The 22,704-nt window shown below is 33.1% G+C and overlaps 1 long non-coding RNA gene across 1 annotated transcript in view; it reads left to right on the forward strand.

Moving 5' to 3' along the window:
• The window catches only part of LOC125360825, a 31,298-nt gene that overhangs the window by 3,652 nt on the left and 4,942 nt on the right, over window positions 1–22,704 (forward strand). Inside the window, exon 2 of the long non-coding RNA XR_007212811.1 lies at window positions 19,890–19,954. This is a non-coding gene — a long non-coding RNA (uncharacterized LOC125360825). The remainder of the gene's footprint in view (window positions 1–19,889; window positions 19,955–22,704) is intronic.

The raw sequence follows: 22,704 nt of genomic DNA on the forward strand, positions 1-22,704 counted from the left end.
TCATGCTCAGTATGTTTTGTATGCTTTTGTTATTCTCTCAGGATATTATTATGCTAGCTCTATCTTGTGGTCATATACAATTATTACACTTAGTTAATAAAAAATTAAGAAACGTGTTCTAACATACAATGGGTTACTCCTTACTGTCTGTAAATAGAATAGCAAATTTCACTTTAATTCTTTTTGTAAATATTTTATTAATTATGGAGCTGGGAATATGGCCTAGTGGTAAAGTGCTTGCCTCGTATACATGAAGCCCTGGGTTTGATTCCTCAGCACCACATAACATGTAGAAAAAGCCGGAAGTGTGGCTGTGGTTCAAGTGGTAGAGTACTATCCCTGAGCAAAAAGAAGCCAGGGACAGTGCTCAGGCCCTGAGTCCAAGGCCCAGGACTGGCAAAAAAACAACAACAAAAAACAACAACAAATATTTTATTAATTATGATATAGGTTCTTAACATGAGATATATTTCCTTCAAAGTATATTTAAATGTTTCTATATTATTGTTAATTATAGGTAGAATGTTATACTGCTGTTCTCTAGAACTTAAGTATTCTGCTGAAAATTTTGTTGAAAAAGACATGAAATGGGAGGCTTGCTATTCAAACATCATTAGTTGATCATAACACTATTCGACTCCTCAATTCTGTGGTTATTGTTCACAGAAGTCATTTTTGCCAAGTTTATTTATTAAAACGGAGAATATTGATTTATATATTTTTGGCATTGATTTTCATATGTGATGTAACTTAAAAGTTGAAAGAATTTTTAATTCTTTTAAAGCTCTTTATAAATTTACATATTAGATGAGAGTCTCAGATATGATCTTGAAAACTTCAATGGTATTAATAATAAAAAGAGCAAAGTCTATTATTTTTGGGATATAAAATATTTTTTAACAATTTTTTCAAGAATTGAGTCGTTGGGGGGGCTGGAGATATGGCCTAGTGGCAAGAGTGCTTGCCTCGTATATATGAGGCCCTGGGTTCAATTCCCCAGCACCACATATATAGAAAATGGCCAGAAGTGGCGCTGTGGCTCAAGCGGCAGAGTGCTAGCCGTGAGCAAAAAGAAGCCAGAGACAATGCTCAGGCCCTGAGTCCAAGCCCCAGGACTGGCCAAAAAAAAAAAAAAGAATTGAGTCTTTGGATCACATAAAGCTTAGCTGTGTATTTTATTGTATAATCACATTTCTCTTGTTTACAATGAACTTTACATATCATATAAGGAAATCATAATCTAATATTCAGTATCCATATTATTTAGTGGCTTTATATTTAAACAGAGTGGCAAACCTGCTTTCATTAAAACCATACTAATCAACACTTGATGACTTCAAACCCAAATTATCTCTTTAGATCATGAATCTTTGTGGACTCAAGGGTGGTTCTGCTGAACTAAACTAGATGTGATCCTTCACTGAGTACATTCAAGTAATGGTAGTCAGTTTCCAGGTTTCCTACTGGGTCAGCTGGACACAGGTTGGTTGTTCCAAGATATTCTCACCTAGATTCCTCTGTGTGATTCCATCCTGTGAAATAGTCTGGGCGTGAATTGTCTTGATGTGGACATCTGCAAAGTCCACCTTACAAATGACATGGACCATGGAAGAGAGGTAAAGAACTGTGGTTATATTTCTAATCTGCCATGAGTTTGATAAGATTTTTCAAAGTACATGTTTTAATTCATTTAGAGTAGGAGTGTACAAATGTTCCGTTTCTATAATTTAACATGATGTTTCTTTTAAGTTCAAGGAATAATTTTCACATCATTTTTTCTCTTATATTTTAAGAGTGATAATTATCCCTCTTTGATAAGCCAAAGTCAATAAACACTTTTTGCTTACAAATGAAGGAGGATTAATTTCAACTTAGTTTATTGTAACTGTATGCCAAAAATCCATACTCTTCAGTAGAAATCACAGCTTTAGACTGTAAATCACAGGAGCTGGTGATACAATTACTAAGTAGGTGGATAATATTAGGAAATTTACTGTACGCCCAGTTCATGCTTTTCCAAACAATACAATGAAATTGAGTGGTCAGCATTCCATGTTTCTTTGATCTTCAATGTTCTATTTTTCTTTTAATTTTAAATTTCAGAGTTTGCTGTAATATTTTCTTTCCCACTCACAAAGTCCATTTTTTTCTCTGCTAAAAGTAATCAAGATATTCTACCAAGCAATTCATATCCATTTGATTTAAAACATTGATTTGATTTAAAACATTGTAACTATTGCCTAGATTAGAATGTGCCAGTACACAAGAAAATTATTTTTCTCAATAGAGTCTTGACAATTATCTCTTTGATTTATGATTTTGTAGCATATAATTTTAGGTTAACACTCTTTTAAGCAAGACAAAAAAATTACAGAAACTGATTATTCTTCGCACCAAATGGAAGTGTTATATGAAGAACATTTAACTATACAAATGATCTAGTCTACCTCTACCCATTTGCCTCCATATCTGCGTTGTCATCTGTTTGATATTTCTAGAATGCTTATAAATTTGCAGTACTAATGTTCTTTAAGTTTTGGCAAGTTTACCACCATGTGTAAGATGATAATTTTATTCAATGTGAGATAGTATGTCTCTGTGGGTTAATTTTAACTTTTGTAATTGTGCATGTTGGTGAGTTTGCTGGAAGCTATTGGACATTAGGTCTGCTTTAAGTCCATTCAGACTGCTTTCCCAGTTTTTGTTTGGAAGATATTTTTTCTATTTATATGCTTAAGATTACTATATATTGGAGATACTAACTTTTAAAAATAGGTGTGATTTGAAATAGTTTCTCCTATATTGGATTGTGTGTCTTCAATAGGTTTAGTATTTTTGTTGTTGTTGCTCAGAAACTCTTAAGTTAAAAGCCATCTTATTTGCATACCTTTGCTTTTATTGTCTATATTTTCAGGGACATTTAAAAAATATCGCCAGAAATGTATCATGGATTTTTTTAATGCTAAAAACAGAGGGCAATAAGTCAGGCAATTTTTCACTTGCATTTTTAGTAGTTTCTAATTGTCAGATTGCTTATTTGAATATTTAATAAATCTAAGGTGATTGTCTATGCATGAAGCAAGACAAAGGTCTATTTTTATTCTTCTGCATGTTAATATCTGATTTTACCTTTAGTCTAATCAATTTTATTAACTTTTTAAAACTATTTGCAGATCCTCTTCAAGAGAGAACTACTCTGATTTCCTAATGTTATGTGGAGTAAGAGTGGTTTTCTATATTTACATTGTCATACATGTCTCTGACTTGTTTCCCTTCCAGCCAAGGAGGTGTATTTTTTGTATATATTTGTTTTATGTTCAATCTTTTGTTTTATGTTCAATCAATTATGGTATTCTTTAGAATTTTCAGTTCAATTAGTTACATGGTCAAACCAAACATTTCAATATGGTAGTTAATCCCATTGCACTACTACTCAGGAAAATGTTTACATGGTTAAATACCTAGATTGAGTCTATGTATGATGAATACATATTTTCCTAATACAAAAGTGTTTTGAATATGCATATTTACTTCCATTTATAAAAATAATCTAAAAAGCCATAAATATTTTACTCTAGAAAAATAGCCATACAACTATTCTTAACTTTTTGTATAGGTACTATTTTCATGTTACACATTATTGATTTTAATTATCTAGACAATTTATCCCATTTGTTTCCATCATTCCATTACTTTTAACTACTAACACCTTAAATCACGTATCCCCTGTAGTCAATTTCAACCTTGCTAGTTTCTTTTTATATCCAAGATGCATTGTATTTTATTTTGTATTTTTATGTTCTAAATGTGTGAGTAAGTTGGGCAATAGCTATATTTCTTGACTTAATACAATAACAGAAGGATGTTAAGGATATATTTTAATTTAGTTCAATAAGTATGCTGAGTACTTTCTAAGTTAGTAAAGTGAAGTAATACAAATAAAGGATTAGAAAGAACACACCCTTCACTCCTCAGAATAAGAAAATTGCATTCAGCAACATTTTAAAGCATTTTAAAAGATGAATCATATTCACATATCTTCATAACGCCTACTCCTCCTTTTCACCTACATTCCTAACACTAGATAGGAATGGTACTAAAGAATTGCATTTTAAAATTGCACTGATTAATATCATAAATAAATTGCATACTGTGTCAAGAATAAAATCTACTTGTTTTTATAGCACAGTGAATAAAGAGGAAAATTTTAATCTTGCCAACCCAAGACTATTGAGATACAAGTGTATCCCAAATTAAGAATGTATTAAATTTCCCTTAGGATGAAATGCTGTGGAGGTAGATGGAGAAATTTATATCTGCTCCAAATCCTAAATGACAATTAAAATGAGACCAAATTTCCCAGGGTCCAGTAAATGTATGAAACTAAATGTTTATTTAGAGTTGCAATGATTTACAATAATTCGTATATTTATTGAGTCCTTCGGAAACTAAATAAGACTGACAGGTTCAAGGACTGTGAAAGGTATGAAGAAGAAACATTCATCTGGCCTTCAGATCTCGCATTTTGGAAAGAAAAGTGTGAGAAGCAGGATTAGGCATATATACTCTCAGATAAGAATATAGATATGAAATTATTTGCGATTAATTCTCAAATTGACCATGAGAATAGTATTGAATTAAGAAGTGTCCAGGCCTAGAACCCCAAACATGTTCAGTAGTTGATTAATATATGTAGCACAGTTATAATTACTGGCTTTGTTAAGGATGAACTACATACCTCCCATAATTTTCAGTTCTTTGCACAACATAGACTGCTGTTTTCATATGGATAATGGAAGAGGTTTTTTCCAAGGTTTCAAATCAGACACTCTTGTCTATAAATTATTTTATATTTATTTTAAATTATATTTATTTAAGTTATATTTATTTATATTATATTTATTTAAATTATATTTATTTTGTGTGTGTGTGTGTGTGTGTATCTGTTGGTAGAGGTCACTTTCTAGGAAAAAAATAAAAGGAGGAACAGTACTAAGATAAATTATAGGGCTGGGAATGTGGATTAGTGGTAGAGTGCTTGCCTAGCATGTATGAAGCCCGTGGTTCAATTCCTCAGCTCCACATAAACAGAAAAAGCTGGAAGTGGCACTGTGGCTCAAGTGGTACTGTGCTAGCCTTGAAAGAAAGAAAGCCAGGGACAGTGCTCAGGCCCTGAATTAAAGCCCCAGGACTAGCAAAAAAATAAATAACTAGAAAGATAAATTATAACATTCCTCACTATTGAATATTGGAAAACTTGTGGAACTCAATAATTCTTTCTCTAATAAACATTCTAAGTTCTCTTTCCTTAATATTAGTACTGTTCTTAATTGATTACTTAAAAATGTCTCTCAATTTGTCATTTCTAAAAGGACTGAACTACATAGTATCATGTCCTTGTCCTGTTGGAATTATTTCACCTACTCACAGTTGAGGAAAAAAAAATCTAGGAAGCTCCTAGAGGATTACCTGATTTCCACATGTAATCTACCTTTTTTGAATTGTTCCACCTCTGTCCTTCTATTCATCTCTTCTAATTCAGATAGTGAGTCTTGCCATTAGAAACATGGATATAATTACCCCCAAGGTACTAAAAAAACAGTTAAAGATTCTACGTCAATGAGTCCCTCACATGTTGTGTAAAAAGAGACATTTCATGCTGAAACTAGAACCATTAACCCTGTAAACCTCAGAGTTGTAAAGATGAAAAAAAAATGTGAATGGGACACTTATTCCTCAATCTCTTTATGTTACACTCATTTATTTTCCTATCAAGGGTATTTGGGATAACAGAACTGAATCTGGCTCTGAAAATCTCCTGTCAAACAGTTTAATTTCAAGAGACTCTGATGTTTATGTGTTCTTCCTGTTGTATATGGGCTGACACTTGTTCTGTATTTTGGGACTACACAATACTAATTGCTATCAGTGATCAAAGCTAATGAACAGCCTCTTTTATCTTAGCTCTAGTTAATGGAGGAGAGCCTATATGGAGCATCTTCAGCTTCACGTCTCTTTCATGAGCACTTGATGTGCAGTCTTTGAAAATAGTTTATTTACATTACCAGTGTAAATTGACCTTGTAGTTATCTCTTAGCTCTGATATATATATATATCTATATATATCTATATATCTATGCCAAGTCTCAACCTTTAAATCTTTCTTGTACCAGTTGTCCAGGTAATTTTGGCATTTTGACTAAATCCATCATTGGCCATACTTTTCGTTGGTTAATAGAAATCACTTTCACCAAGGAATTGCATCATATCCTAGTATACTCATAAGATAGGACATTCTGTGACTTAGGTGTGAGATTCCAAGTCAAAGAAATCTTAATCACCTAGTTTTATAATCCTTCTCTCTTGGTCAAGTTCAAAATTAAGTCTCATAAGTTCACCTTTGAACTCTGGTAATGTGAGCTAGTACTTATAGCTACTCTGAGTGCAATGTTTACTTTTGAAGCCAGAACCAAATGTTCCTGGATGAACTAAGCTGATAATCAAAGAAATCTGACTGATAAGTAAAAAGATAAGCAAAATCTTAATGGAGGATTTGTAGATGTAGGAGAAGGCTTTTTTTTTTTTTAGATTATAGTAATTGCTTAGATTTTGCAGGTGGAAAGCACAATTTTGTTAATAGTAAGATCACTTCCACAGGATTTGGGGGATCAGAAGAGTGACATGTGACAGTCACTATCAAAGTGCTTATGTTCCTTGCTTAGAGGAGCTCAGTGTTGTCTTTGTTTTAAAGAAATCATTCTAACAACAGATTTTTCTCTTCTTAGTCAATTTATAAATAAAGGTTTTTCATTGTTGTAATTTAAAAAATATTATGTGAAATCATTTATTTTTTCTTGTGTTTTTCTTTCCTATGGTTTATCCCTTGTTGCCATTGTAATTGAGTTTGGTACATTTATCTGAATTAGAGAAATGACAAGAAAGAAAATGGTGAGACAAAGGACAAAGGGCAATCCAATGCAACAGCCATACTTATAAGACAATATGTTGGATTAATTGTACAAATTGTGGGCGGTTGGGGTGAAGGAAAGGGGGGCAAAATGAGGTAGGAGGAACAAGTTTGACAGGAAATGTATTCTCTACTTTATGTATGTAACTGTTAACCCTCTGTATACCACCTTGACAATAAAATAAAGTTGAAATAAATAGTAATTGAGTTGTCTTCACTGTTAAATGATGAAGTTAATTTTACTTGCATTTATTTTTCACTGTAAAAATTACAAAACAGGGCTGGGGATATAGCCTAGTGGCAAGAGTGCCTGCCTCGTATACACGAGGCCCTAGGTTCGATTCCCCAGCACCACATATACAGAAAACGGCCAGAAGCGGCGCTGTGGCTCAAGTGGCAGAGTGCTAGCCTTGAGCGGGAAGAAGCCAGGGACAGTGCTCAGGCCCTGAGTCCAAGGCCCAGGACTGGCCAAAAAAAAAAAAAAAAAATTACAATACAAAGCAATCACACATGTATGCAGGTTTAACTACAGAACACCAATGAAAGAAATTGAAGATATGAAAAATAGACTTTTTTTCTGAATAATGCCTTATTTATTCTCCAAGTGATGTACAGAGGGGTTACAGTTTCATATATAAGGCAGTGGGTACATTTCTTGTACAGTTTGTTTCCTCCTCCCTCCTCCCCTCTCCATCTCCCCCTTTCCCTCTCCCCTCATGAGTTGTTCAGTTGTTTTACACCAAATGGTTTTGTAAGTATTGGTTTTGAAGTCGTTTTTCTTTTTATCCTTTGTCTTTTGATTTTGATATTCCCTTCCTCTTCCCTAGTTCTATTGCCAGTACATACAGTATCCAGGGTACTCAGATGACCTACAGTGATAGCACGGGAACAACCACAGGAAGGGGATACAAGAGGATCATCAACAATAAAAGCTAAGGTTTCACATGGCCTGTTGAAAGTAATTACAACAGTGATTTAACAGTCATTTCCATAACATGGAGTTCACTTCACTTAGCAGGGGATCTATATATTCAATGTTCATTCTTATCACAATAGTGTCATTTTTTTTTTTTTTTACAAAACACCAAAAAGTAATCTCAAGTTGTATATGTAACAAAAAAAGAAAGTAAAAAGAAAGAGGGAGGGAAAGAAGGAGAGAGGGAGGAAAGGAGAGAGGAAGGAAGGAAGGAAAGTAGGGAGGGAGGGAGGGAGAGAAGGAGGGAGGGAGGAAGAGAAAAGAAAGAAAAAAGGAGTCTGTGTGTGAGAGAGAGAATCATGTAAGCTGCCAAAAAGTGTTTCTAAAACAACGCTAAATGGATTAAAGATTAGTAAAACATAATTAAAGTAGAACAAAATGAGCAAAATATTCTAGGAAATGAGAATGGGATAGAAAATTTTAGAAGCTCAAAAGTACAGAAAAAAAATAACAAAAGTTGACACTGAGTAATTCAATCAAAGTTAAAATGGTTTTCATAGCAAAGAAAATAATTGACCAAGTCAGAATTTTCCAAATGAAGCAATAATGTGCAAAAGCATATTGGAGAAATTAATATCAAGAAACATAAGGAAATTTAAGAGGTAGTAATACAGAAAAACCAACAAACAAAAAACAAATTACAAATAATTCAATTAAACTGAGCAATAGAACTAAACAGTTCCCAAAAGAATACAAATACAAGGCTAATAAATATATGAAAAATCCTCAATATCACTAATCATGAAAATCAAAATCATAAATCACTTATCACCAGTATGGTTATGCTTATTCAAAGAGATAAAATTTAAAAAGTCCTAGATATGTTTAGAAAAATAGTAAATGCTTGCCCATATTGATTGAAATGTATTTGAGTTCAACTATATGAAATCAATACGGAATTTCCACAAAATTCTAAAAGTAGTAATACTATGTGATATAGCAATGACATTATTGTTTCTAACTATCCAAAATAAATGAGTAGAGCTTACAGCTAAAATTTGTGAAATAATACTTCTTGAAGCTGATAAACAATATTTTTCATGCTATGATGTTTAAGGTACATCTGTAGTAGAAAAACTATTTTAAAAAGTAGTTAATTGTGTTGTATACATTGGGAAAACTTAATTGCTTGATATATTTCACTTATTGATTATAGTGCCATTAATAAATAAGGATAGTCAAGCTCTAGGCACATAAAAATATATTCTATCATATGAGAATATTCTAAGCATTTCTAAAGTACTTAAAGTGCTTAGTGCAGTTAAATTATTTTTTTAAGTAGGTTACAGAGAAAATTTTGATTTTTATTTATTTAATTACTGTAGTTTTCTAATTTACATTTAAAATAAATTATATTTCATGGATCAAAGCTCAATATATATTGTACTCATATCTTCCAAAATATAGTCTATTAAATCAACAATAATAAATTCCACTAAAATAACTTTATATTTTGACTATATTAGCATAAAATGAATAGAAAATATCCAAAAATGAGACAATCTTTGGTCAATTTAGAAATAAAATAAAACAAAATAATGTATGACAGCAACGTTTTAATGACATTTCCAAGACATGAAGAATTACAAAACAGAAAGTAGAAAGCACTTCAATAAAAGAGTGCTGTCATTACACTATTGTTTTTTGTTAAATTTTTATTGTCAAACTGATGTACAGAGAGGTTACAGTTTCATACCTTAGGCACTGGATACATTTCTTGTACTGTTTGTTACCTACTCCCTCATTCCCCCCTCCCCCTCCCTCTTTCCCTTTCCCCCCCAAGAGTTGTTCAGTTCAATTATACCAAACAGTTTTTCAAGTATTGCTTTTGTAGTTGTTTGTCTTTTTTTACCCTGTGTTTCTCAATTTTGGTATTCCCTTTCAGTTTCCTAGTTCTAATACCAGTATACACGCTTTCCAATGTACTCAGATAAGATACACAGGTAGTACAGGTACAACCATAAGAAGGGATACAAGAGGATCATCAATAATAGAAGCTACAATTTCACATTGCATGTTGAAAGTAATTACAACAGTGATATGACAGTCGTTTCCCTAACATGGAGTTCATTTCACTTAGCATCATCTTATGTGTTCATAAAGGGTATTGGACTGTTGTGATCCTCTGCTGTGACTAGCCTAAACCTGTGCTAATTATTCCCTATGAGGGAGACCATAAAGTCCATGTTTCTTTGGGTCTGGCTCGCTTCACTTAGTATAATTTTTTCCAAGTCCTTCCATTTCCTTACAAATGGGACAATGTCATTCTTTCTGATAGAGGCATAAAATTCCATTGTGTATATGTACCACATTTTCTGATTCATTCGTCTACTGAGGGGCATCTGGGTTGGTTCCAAATTATAGCTATGACAAATTGTGCTGCGATGAACATTGTTGTGCTGGTGGCTTTAGTGTGTTCTTGTTTGTGGTCTTTTGGAGAGATGCCCAAAAGTGGGGCAAGGAAGCTCTATGTTTAGCCTTCTGAGGAATCTCCATACAGCTTTTCAGAGTGGCTGAACCAGTTTACACTCCCACAAACAATGAAGTAGGGTTCCATTTTGGCCACATCCCCTCCAACATTTGTTATTGTTAGTGTTCTTAATATAGGACATTCTTACTGGGGTGAGATGGAATCTCAATGTTGTTTTGATTTGCATTTCTTTTATGGCCAGTGAAAACACTAACTGAAGGAGTAGGAGAAACACTTGAGCTCCTTGGCACAGGACAGAACTTCCTTAACAAAGACCCAGAAATGTGATAAATCAAAGACAGGATGGACAAATGGGACTGCATCAAACTGCAGAGCTTCTGGAGGGCAAAGGACAGAGCTCACAAGATAAACAGAAAGCCCACAGATTGGGAAAAGATCTTTACTGGCCATACAATGGACAAAGACCTCATATCTAAAATATATGCAGAACTAAAAAAATTACATTCCTCCAAGACAAAACCACAAAGAACCAATAGCCCTCTCAACAAGTGGGCTAAATACTTAAAAAGAGACTTGTCTGATGAAGAAATGCGAATGGACAAGAGACACACTATTGTTTTTGTATTAATCTTGTTTTCTTAAGTATAAGGGAATAATGAATAGGATAGTGAACAGAAACAGGACTGTTCTGCAGTAAGGGAGGAAGAAAACATCTTGATGTTTTACAATTGATGCTGGTAACTGCAGTAGACAATGACCAACTGCAGAAAACAAAATTGCTATATTAGAATGCTTGGCACAAAAATATGCTGAACATTTGAGGTGTGCCCAATACTGTGATCTCGTCACTGTTATTATTATATATTACATTACAATTATATTATTATATATTATTATTATACATTGTACACTTGTACTATCACACCATACCTCTTAAATATGTGGAATTATTTTGTGCTAATTTAAATTCATATTTAAAATTGTGGGAAAAAGTTGTATGATAAATTGTAAAATATGACCCTCATTTTAAAGTCTTTCAATTTTTGTGTTTGGCCTGAGCCTAGTATTTACAGTTTGCATACTATAATGCTGTTTGAATTTCTTTGAGTAAAAAAATCATACAAATAGGACATATTTCTTTAAAAGAGGATATTCAAGAAGATTGTACACTTAGGAAATAATAGAATTGATATTGCATACATAGCAATCCCTTTTCTGTATAGAACCTTTGGTTGAGGTTAACAAGTAGCTGGAGGTCTCTGTCAAAATTTTACTACACCAACATCTGCAGCTCTAGTGAGTGAGAAGAATGAAAATCAGATTTAAATAATGCACAATACTCATATGGAAATCTTCAGCTACATTGCCATCTGGAGATTTTTTTTATATGAAAGAAGAAAATTTTAATTGAATTTAGAGTTCTAGAAGATTAGGTTGTAGGGGCTGGGAATGTTGGTTAGCAGCAAAGTGATTGCCTAGTGCTTGCTGTGTTCGATTCCTCAACACCACATAAACAGAGAAAGCTAGAAGCTGAGGCTAAAGAGGTAGAGTGCTAGCCTTGAGCAAAAAGAAGACAGGGACAGTGCTCAGGCTGTGAATCCCAAGCTCTAGGACTGGCACAAAAAAAAAAAAAAGAAGAAGAAGAAGAAGAAAAAGAAAATTATGCTGTGTAAGAGTTTATGTCATTGAACACAAAGTACTTTTCCCCAATAGCTTATGTATCACTCTACTTGGCAATAGAGAAAAAAATGAAAATATAATTCACCAATTACATCTAACATAAACTTTCTCATTTGTTGAAAATGCTTTAAATAGTAATGTACTCACTTACAATATTTGTTGAATATTGCTTAGTTGTGTTTCTAGATGTTGCTTGGGAGGCTAAAGTGTTAAACTTACTATGATAAGAAAAGTTTTAAAACCGAATTACTTTCAATGAAAGATATTATGAAATGTCACCAACAAAATTGGTACTAGGGATTTCAGTCATTTTTGTATGGATTTGTTGATTTATGTTTAAGTAAATAAAGAAGAGGTGCCTTTCTAAGTCTCACATATGAATCTTACCGTTTTCTATTCCTAATGATGAATTTAATAAAAGTAATTCATCATATCTATTGGCCATATTTCCATTGAAGTGCAATTGAAGATCTGAATATATTGTTGCTCATATACATGTCCAATATTAAAATGCTATAATTATTTTTATCCGTTGAGAAAATTCTATATTTAAATATAGAAGAGACATAATGAAATAAGCAAATAAGGCAGATGAGTTCAACAATCAGTGATAAAGCTTGATATAAATTTCTGTGTGTGAGAGTAAGGGATTTATGTGGATCATTGTGTAGCACACCAATAACATTGTTCCTCCTTGTAATTAGGTCAGATGTACTTGAAAATATCTTTATGTAAGACTTTGGAATCTTGGGATCACAGAATTTTCAAAGTCTAAAATTGATGTATTTTTTAAATGCTTCATCAAATGATTTTCTGAAGCTTTTAAGAAAGTAAATTAGCTCACTTATAACATCAACATCTGAGAAATAAAAGCATGAAAGTTATTTATTGGGATGACTTATTCATAAAAACCTTTTTATAACAATGTTTATTTTCTGCATTTTCAAAAATGGCTTTTTAACAAGAAAAAAATCCATTAAAAGTATATACCTATTGTTGAAACCATTAAAAAGATATAACTAAAAACCTAGGATAATTACCTTAGAGTAGAAAATCATAGTATAATCATACAATCAAGTCATACTCTTTCAAGCCTTTTAAAAAGGAATGTGCTATTTTTCCCTTTCTGCCTGAGCAAGTCTCCTAACTCTAAGATTAAAAATAAAAAGGTAAGAGGTTATAAAGATTTATAACCTCTTGGAAATAATTTGATTACATTGATAAAAGAAATAAGCTCTAGATAGTTTACAACATAGAAATTCAGTTTCCTGGGCGATTAAAGATGTCTTCCAATATGAGACACTATAGAATAGTAAACATAGCCACAGAAATAGAAAGACTGCAAGTCTTCGGGTCAGAAAAATCATTCATTATTAATTGAACAATAAATTAATCCTGGGGTGGAGGAGATTCACATGGGGCACTGGAAGACACAAGCTGATTTATTGTGCAGGCTTATTTATAATTATCATACATTGAAATGGATTCCAAAGATTCTTACTTTTGTAGTATATGAAGAGCTCTATTGCTGGGCAGTTGAAAAAAAGGATGATCAATTTTTAACCATGTATTGGAACTGAAACAGGTTCATGAGGATGAAGCATGTTTTGCATTGTTTTTATCATCAATAGAAAACAAAGAAAAATAATAGATTAAAAGTGAAATGTTCTGAGTATTGCTTTAGAGTTCCTGTAATTGTTCCAATCTTAGGAAAATAAAATGATGAAGACACAATTCAAAAGAAAGCTAAAGAGCCTACTAGTAATGAGAATAGCAGCCTGGTCCCAAACAGAAACAGGTGAAATAGACCACATTTTAAAGAGATTTACTCCATTCGAAGTTTGTCAAGAATAGCTCATAACTAAGTATAGAGTGGACATTTACCATAGCTGACTCTGTTCTATATTCTAATGTGATAAGACTTTTGCAGCCATGACTATATTTTCAAATATTTAAATGCATACACAGAATGTGACTGACAGAAAGAAAAAAAGTTTGACTAATTATGCAAAATTTCATCAATCAGGTTTTTTTCACAGTTGAAATCTGAAGGAAATAAAGGTCAGCCATAGAAAAATAAATTATTTAACTCAGCTTTCTGCAACTTGTCTGAGTAAAAATTGTTAAGATGTATAAAGGTTTTACAAAGAAAAAAATTGGTAATCCAAGAAATGTTCAGACTTCCAGATGGTATACATATTCAGCAATATAATTTACTGGGCACATATTTTAAAAATATCTTTGTCATTGTTTTATTATTATTTTATCTTTTTGTACACAATAAATAAGAGACAAGATTATGAAGAAAATAAAAAAAATGGAAAAGAGAGAATGAGAGAATGCTTAGCTTCTTGCCCACAGCAATCTAGCACTGACGATGTTAAATACTGACATAGGTCCAAAGATTAGTTTCCAAGTACCGAAAAAGTGAGAATTTAAAATGAATATTGGGAGTGGATTAAACTGATAGATAAAAACTCAGCATGACCCATGAGGAAAATGCCTCAAGAAATTCATCTCATTTGAGAATGAGGAAATTCTAGAAGAGATTTTCAGCCAATGGCATGAAAGTAAACTGGTTCAAAACAAACTCAAACTTCCTCCAACTCCTAGTTTCTGATTCTGTGAACACAAACTCATCTACAACCACTAATGGTAATCCACAGGAGAAAAGCAAGAAGGAAAGCAAGAATGAGAGAGTAGTAAAAAAGCATATATATATATATATATATATATATATATATATATATATTCAATAACTTACAGCAAAACTCTTTTATAATGTTAGTAAGTTTAAAACTATAGTTTAGATTTTCCAAGCGGAGGTGTTCTCCGGTTGGAGAATTACACTTTATTAGGAAACATGAACCTGGACATATGCTTTCTTTCTTCATTGCTATGTAATGTTTAATGGAAGCTGATGGGTTCCTTTCTTAGGAAGTTTAAGAAGAGAGAGTTACACTGGCATGATTTCCAGCAACCAGGAATCTTGTTTGAAGTGCATATAGAGATTGTGCTGCTTTATTTATAGTTAAAATCACCTACTTCTATTAAACACAGGTATACAATAACTAAGTTACTGTAAACATCTTCAATAACTAGTGAGATAACTCTGTAAAAGAACAGAGTAAAAGACAATCCCCATCAACTGGGGTACCCATTGGGACATTCCTCTGGGCTAGGCTGATTCTTTTGAAGTTCATTAATTACCATGAGAACTCACAGCAAAAGTTGGGCCACAGCAACTAATAATATTCCTTGGATAGTCCTGGAAATTTCAGTTTTAATATGACATTAATTTTGCTTTCCAAGACCTTGAATAGTAAGAGAATGAAAGCTTCTGGGTGATAAAGCTTTCCAGAGTTTCTTAATTACTTTCATACTGAATGGATTTTTAATAGGCTTTTTCCCCCTTTCTTTTTCTTTCTCTTTCTTTTTGTGATTTGGTTGCATTTTGAAAGACTTCCAGAAAATGGTAAGAGAATGTCAATGTCCAATAAAAAAAAACATTGAATAAAACTCTGTAGATAATGGACTATAAGACATTTGTTCTTGGGCTTTGTTGCTGCAAAACTTTTTCCAGCCTAAAAATGTGGCAGATGAGGAAGGGCAAAAGTCCTTAGCATTAAAAAAGTACCACAAGAAACAGCATAAGATGTACAAGGAAAAAAATATTATTAAGAATTGAAGCTCAGAAAAAAAAAAAAAAGAATTGAAGCTCAGAATAAGGCATAGTGGAGCCTAACTGGTGGTCCCATTTATTTGTAATATTGAGGCTAGGACTTAGAGATCAATTGAGTGACATAGACTTACTTCAACAACAACCACCTCATGTAACTACAGCTTGAAGATTAAAATATAAATGACCCTTAGTAATAATTTAGCACTTATAATGAAGAACTTTGAACTAAATCAGTACTTAGTAAAAATATGCATTTAATTCTATTGTTAGTTCTTAGCTAAAGATGGAAAGGAAAGTATAATATTTCCCTGAGAGAATTTTGCAAACGATCAAAAACACTTTTTTTTAAAAAAAACAAATCCTCAAAGAACAACTGTTGCCTTAATAAATGGGCTACAGACTTAAAGAGAGACTTCTCTGAAGAAGAAAGGAGAATGGCCAAGAGGCACATGAAGAAGTGCTCAACCTGGACATTAAATAAAAGCAAATCAAAACAATGAGATTCCACATCACCCCAGTAAAAATGCCCATTATTAAGAAAACTAATAATAACTGATGTTGTCAGGGATGTGGACAAAAGGGAACCCTACTACACTGTTAGTGGGAGTGTAAACTTGTTGACACACTCTGGAAAGCAGTGTGAAGGTTCCTCAAAAGGTGAAACGTAGAGCTTCCTTATCAACCAGCAATCCTGCTTTTGGGTATTCACCCAAAAAGTTACAAGCAAGACCACAATAAATTTACCAACACAGCTACATCCATTGCATCACAGTTTACCATCGCTGAAATATGGAAATAACCCAGTTGCACCTCAGTATATGAATGGACCAAGAAAATGTGTTACGTATACACAATGGAATTCTATGCTTCCATCCAAATGGCATTGCTCCATTCGTAATGAAATGAAAAGACTTGGAAAAAAATCATTAAGTGAATTGTGCCAGACTCAAATAAACAAAGACTCTTTTTCCCTCAATGGTATTTTTAAATAATCTACACAAATAAAGTCCTCAAAATTAATGAAACAATGTATTGTATATCTTATCTAACTTGGCAATGTAATCTTTTGTTGTATTTCAAAGCAGTAAAGAGGGACCTCATAAATAAAATATGTCTACATTGGAGATATTCCCCTAAACAGAGTATTACAACTTACCATTTCAGTATCCTGGAATAAACCATAATTCTTAGAAAGGTCTAGAAATAAACATTTTCTTTTATTCCATATGACTATGTGTCCAATGGTAAAATAAACACTGTCCTGCTTCTTCTGCATAGGATTTGAACAATTCACTTATCCAGCATAACAATGCCATGTCACTATTTGTATATCTGATTGTTAGACAGATAGTCACTGTGCCACAGTGCTTAGACTAGGAGCTGAGACTATGAGACAAAAATGATTATATTTAAATAAAGTTTATTTTTGTATATTGTGGTAATTATTTTCTTTGTTGTTACTGTTGTTAATCTTTTAGTTTGGCTAATTTATGAAATATAGCATAGATTCATTGGTATATAAAATCTATATTGCTCTTAGAGTTTGGTACTATCATAAATTCAGTTCTTAACTATTCGGTCTTGGAATTATTAAGAATAAAGATGTAGAATCTTCAAGTGTACGTTCTTGAGCACTACATGTACATTCATATTTACTAAACTTTTGAAATATTTATGAAGTGTTGATGAAGTTATACAATGGAAAATTTATAGAGATGATTCCATTCACTAAGGACAAAAAGTGACCCAATTCTGGATCCCATTCTGCAAATGGAGATTAGGAGTGTCACCGCTTTCATGGCCATCTTTAACCTGGGCAGTTGCCCAAGCATTCCCTCTCTCAATTCAGGGATATTACCAGCGTGAGGATGAGTAACAGCAGACTCCGAGGTCTATGAGGTCATTTGACTTCCTCAGTTTCTCGTGTGTAGCTCCTTGGTCAGTTTTAAATTTGTAGCAAATGAAACAGGAATCCAGGCCCTTCTAACTGACATCGTGGTTGCAGGAATCTTGCTCCAAAACCAAATGCCCAGGGAGGAGGGTGATATTCATTATTCAATTCCCATATCTTTCTAGCTAAATATACTATACCTTGTTAGAACCTAGCTCCCAAAGAAGCCTTGGAGGTGGTGTGTCCTTTAGACGAACAGGGTGCTTCCTAGCTAATGGTGGACTACCTGCTCTGTAAAACTAGCACAACCAGACCCTGCTCTATACCACAAGCTCTAAGCTCAGTACCTGCCTCATAATGGAGCAAAGAATGCTTGAAAAATGCTTACATGTTTCCATCAATTTCTGGTCCTGTTCTCAATATGACTGCCTGCTGAACTAAGTGTGCATGTAGGTGAGCTATGGAAAAATGCACATTAGATTGAGTTCCTAGTGAGCAGGAATGACATGAGAACAAAAGCTAGGCAGACTGTGTTTCAGAATTATTTTCCCCTGACTTTGCCCAACCCTAGCTGGGCCCATTTGATTATCAATTTTGAGACAATTTCTCAGTTACTCAGGTTTAGTCAGAGGTGGGGAAATAGAGTCACAAGGTTCATTGCAAAAAAGAAAAAAAAATCAGAATGCATGCCTAAATTGTTGATGACTGGAGGAAGTAAATAAGTTGTTAGTTCAATGAAAAGCAAAATGGTATAAAATATTCTTTAGTATATTTAATATATTTTTAATTTATAATATATAGTATACATAAATGTGGTATGGTGCTTCCAATAACATTGTTTAAGTACAAGAAGGAAGACACTGGAGAATTTTGACAGATTCTGTCAAAATTTAAAGGTTATATATCTTTTCTTCCAACTATTCTATTCTAGAATGTGTTGCTTAGAGTGACAGAAAAATATATGTGGGATATAAAATCACTTTCAAGAAGAATGATTTCATAAATACTTCTTTCTGCCAATAACTAAGTAGGCATCTTTGGAGGAGTTACCTAACCTACTTGTATTTTAGTGTTTTGGGTTTTTGGGGTTTTTTTGGGCATCAATGTTTAAAAGCATTTAAAGTACTTGCTACTCTGCTATTAATGCATTAGAATTCAAAATCCAGTATAATGATATGAGATGTGGGTGCTTTGAGATAAGTAGGCCAATGAGGTTTCCGCCCATATAATGAAATTAATAGCATATAAATTCGGAGAAACTGGCTAGGACTACTGAAAGATGAATTAAATATTAAAAGAGAAAAACAAAAGCTAGTATTTTACACTTCTGAACTTACTCCATAGAGCTCAGCCAGCTTCAGTGTAAATAAAAGAATAATGATGAAGAAATGTCAGAGCCCCAGGCTGGGGCAGCCTCTGTTTGTGCAAGGGTCAACAGTGATGATATACTTGGCATCATACCATTAAAAAATCGGGATGTTTCCAAGTAGCTTTTATGCTGATTACTCCTGAAAAGGCAGTATGTTATGTATGTTCATATTTCTATGTGTATGTGTGGTCTGTTCCTGGATGAGACTTTAAAACAACTATGAATTGTAATAACTTCTTCGGAGAAAAACAGCACTTTGGATAAAAGCCAGAATGCATTTTTTTATAACTATAAGCATTGGAAATGATTGAGTCCTCCCTTGTACTAAGGACAATTATTGCTCTCATAGCATAAAAGAATAGCAGAATAATTATGATAAATAATGTATGAATTGTTCATTTAAAGAGTTTCACAGAATTTATCTCAGATATTTAACATAAAATCTATACTCATAGTGTGGCCATATTTACAAATAAAGGTCCTAAGAAACAGATGACTCTTTTTCATAAGAACTATAATTATTATGAAAAATTCTGTTTAAACGGGGATATGTGTGTCTAGATCACTTTGAATTTAGGGATCATTTTCTTTCACTGTGTGTTAATTGTTTTTAAGTTTTCTTTTTTTATTGTTATTGTAGAGTTGATATGCTGATGGTTTATAGTAACATGAATCAGGCAATAAGTAATGAGACCAATTTATTTATTTATTTTTTATTGTCAAACTGATATACAGAGTGGTTACAGTTTCATACATTAGGCATTGGATACATTTTTTTGGACTGTTTGTTACCTCCTCCCTCATTCCCCCCACCCACCTCCCCCTTTCCTTGTCCCCTCATGAGTTGTACAATTCTTATTGAGCTATTTCTCCCTTTCCATTGCTAACTCCAGCTTTACTCCTACTGTCTACTCCCACAAAATATCCCACAAAATATTAATTTTCCACATAGTGTCTAGTGAATATCACTGTTGAATTTGTTCATTCTTCTTCCACCTTTTCTGTGCCCTGCCAGATACGTAGCCAAGGAAACATGGGCTGCATGGAGTCCCTCATTTGTGGTAACTAGAAGATGCCTATAAATCTACAAGTAAACGCATTGAAAGATTCATATGTGTATATGCACACACTGATTATATGGCACTGCAGTCATTAACATACTGAGGCCAAAGAAGGAGGTGCAAAGGATTGGTGGGAGAAAAGTTTTGAACAGATGATCATATAAAACAGTATTCTATGAAATGAACTCCAAGAAAAGGAAACAAGAGCTATTTTTAGTTGCCATTGTTGCTGGTTTTTGTTTTCTTTTCCTTTTGTCTTGCTTGTTAAGTTACTTATTTATTCATTTATGGGGGGGAGGGCAGTCCTGGGGCTTGGGACTCTGGGCCTGACGACTGTCTTGGCTTCATTTTGCTCAAGGCTAGCACTCTACCTCTTGAGCCACTTGCGTCTTTTTTTGTTTATGTGGTGCTGAGGAATTGAACCCAGGACTTCATGCATACTAGGCAAGCACTCTATTGCTAAGCCACATTCCCAGCCCCTGTTATTTTTTAATTACTAATTATTGATATCAGAGTAAGGGCTATTAGTTACTACCTAGTGTGTCTTTGAGACAATGTATAAACACTATTTAATGGACTATTTTATTTTTGTTCTTAATCATTTTATGTATTCATTTATTCTTATTGTTAAGTAGTTGTACAAAGGACTTTCAACACCTGAGTTCGAGAGTACACTATATCTTGATCAATATCATCCCTCATCATTATCTAATAAAATATTAATAAATCATCATAAAATTTTTGGTTTATCTTTTATGACTTCTACATCCTAAGCATTCAGACACAACATTGCTTTTGTGCTGGCTCTTAAGAATCTGGTTAAGATTGATTTTAGAATTCTAGGGTAACGTGTTTCATGAGTATTCTATGCTGCAGAAAGTTCAGAGAACATTTTCTTTCACATGACTTACACTGGGTGAGAATGCCATATATATGAATACTATAAGAATGACTAGGAAAAGGAGGTAGAGAAGAAAAGGAAGGTTGCTATATATACCAGGAAGCATTCTGAAGTCTTTCATTTGCTTTTCTATTTTTTTCCTATTGCCATTAGCCATTAGTAAAAATGCAATGTAACTGTTTAGAGAAGGAAAGAGCATAGAGGGAAGGACAGAGGCTGAATGACAACAAAGTATATGGCATCTATGTAAGGAAATTCACTGAAAGGTGGTGAATATTAGAGAGTTAGAGGAGATTGGAAAAGAAAGCAATATATATGATTGATATCAATAAAGTGCATTAAGTATACATGAAAAAGGTAGTGAAACCCCTTTGTGCAATAAATATTTGCCAAACATAAATGACAGGAAAGTAAAACAGTTTAGGTTTAGGTTGGGTATCAGCAGGTAAAGGGAAGATGAAAGGAAGAGGGTGAAGGAGGAAGAATATGAAAATAGAACAATGGAAGCTGTTGAAATTGTTTTAAGGATGGGGGAAACGGATGAGAGAAAGATTGAAATACTTTGTATGCATTTACAGAAATGCCATTATGAAATTCCATTGTACAACTAATCTATGCAAAGAAAAACATTTTTTAAAACATTGGCTCAATACATTTTCCACTGTCAGGGAAGTTCTTCACATTCCATGAAATAAAATGGATATTTGAATCTTTTTCTTAAAGTGCCATGTTAAAAGAGTTTATCCTTCTCATATTCTTCTAAATTTAAAGACGGTTTATATGCCTCTATGAGAATCATATCACAGACTTCAGGCAGTGGTTTCTGCTTACTGTAGCTATTCAAGTTGAACTAGATGTAGTTCTGAGAGGTTTCCTCCACACCAATACTCTCATCATTGAACAGTATACAAATAACATAAGAGGCACATAGTCAGGACAGCAACATCAAGTAGTTTATATTTACATTACTGTTTCTTAACTAGTGAGCTCTATGTTTATGTTTTATTTTAATTTTACTGTTATTGTAGTGATGATGTACAGAGGGATTACAGTCACATAAGTCAGGCAATGAGTACATTTTTTTAAACAGTGTCACCTCTTTCCTTATTTCCTCCCAGGTTTTCCCTCCTTACATGATTGTGTCATTTATTTTAACATAGTGTCTAGGGAGTATCACTGATACATTTCTTCACCCTTTGTTCCACAATTTCTGTGATCCCCTTAAACTCCCCAAGTCAGATAAACTTACATAAAAGAAAAAAGGAATCAAAAACAACAACAGAGGAGAAAAAAACAGAAAAATAACATAAAAATCTTGTTACCATTTCTTGAAGTTCATTTTAATGAACATAATTTAATAAGATCATATACCCATAGCTACTGAATCTCTGTGATCTTCTCCTAAGAGTATCTTCCTTTGGTATCACTGTAAAAATGTCTAGATTCCCACATAATTTATCATATCCTTGTGTACTTTTTTGTCTTTTACAATACAGTATATTCAATTTTAGGTTTATAGACACTTTCTAATTACAACAAATTACCCCCCCCCAAAAAAACTCACAGAAACAATAATTCAACCAATAAATGGCCTAAGAGACTTCTCAGAAGAAGTAAGGATGGCCAATACACACATGAAGAAATGTTCAACAGCTTTGGCCATAAAAGAAATGCAAATCCAAACAACATTGAAATTTCACATCATCCCAAATAGAATAGCTATTATCCAGAAAAACAACAATAACA

Source organism: Perognathus longimembris, chromosome 12 (genome assembly GCF_023159225.1).
Source record: "Perognathus longimembris pacificus isolate PPM17 chromosome 12, ASM2315922v1, whole genome shotgun sequence".
Taxonomy (NCBI): Eukaryota; Metazoa; Chordata; class Mammalia; order Rodentia; family Heteromyidae; genus Perognathus; species Perognathus longimembris.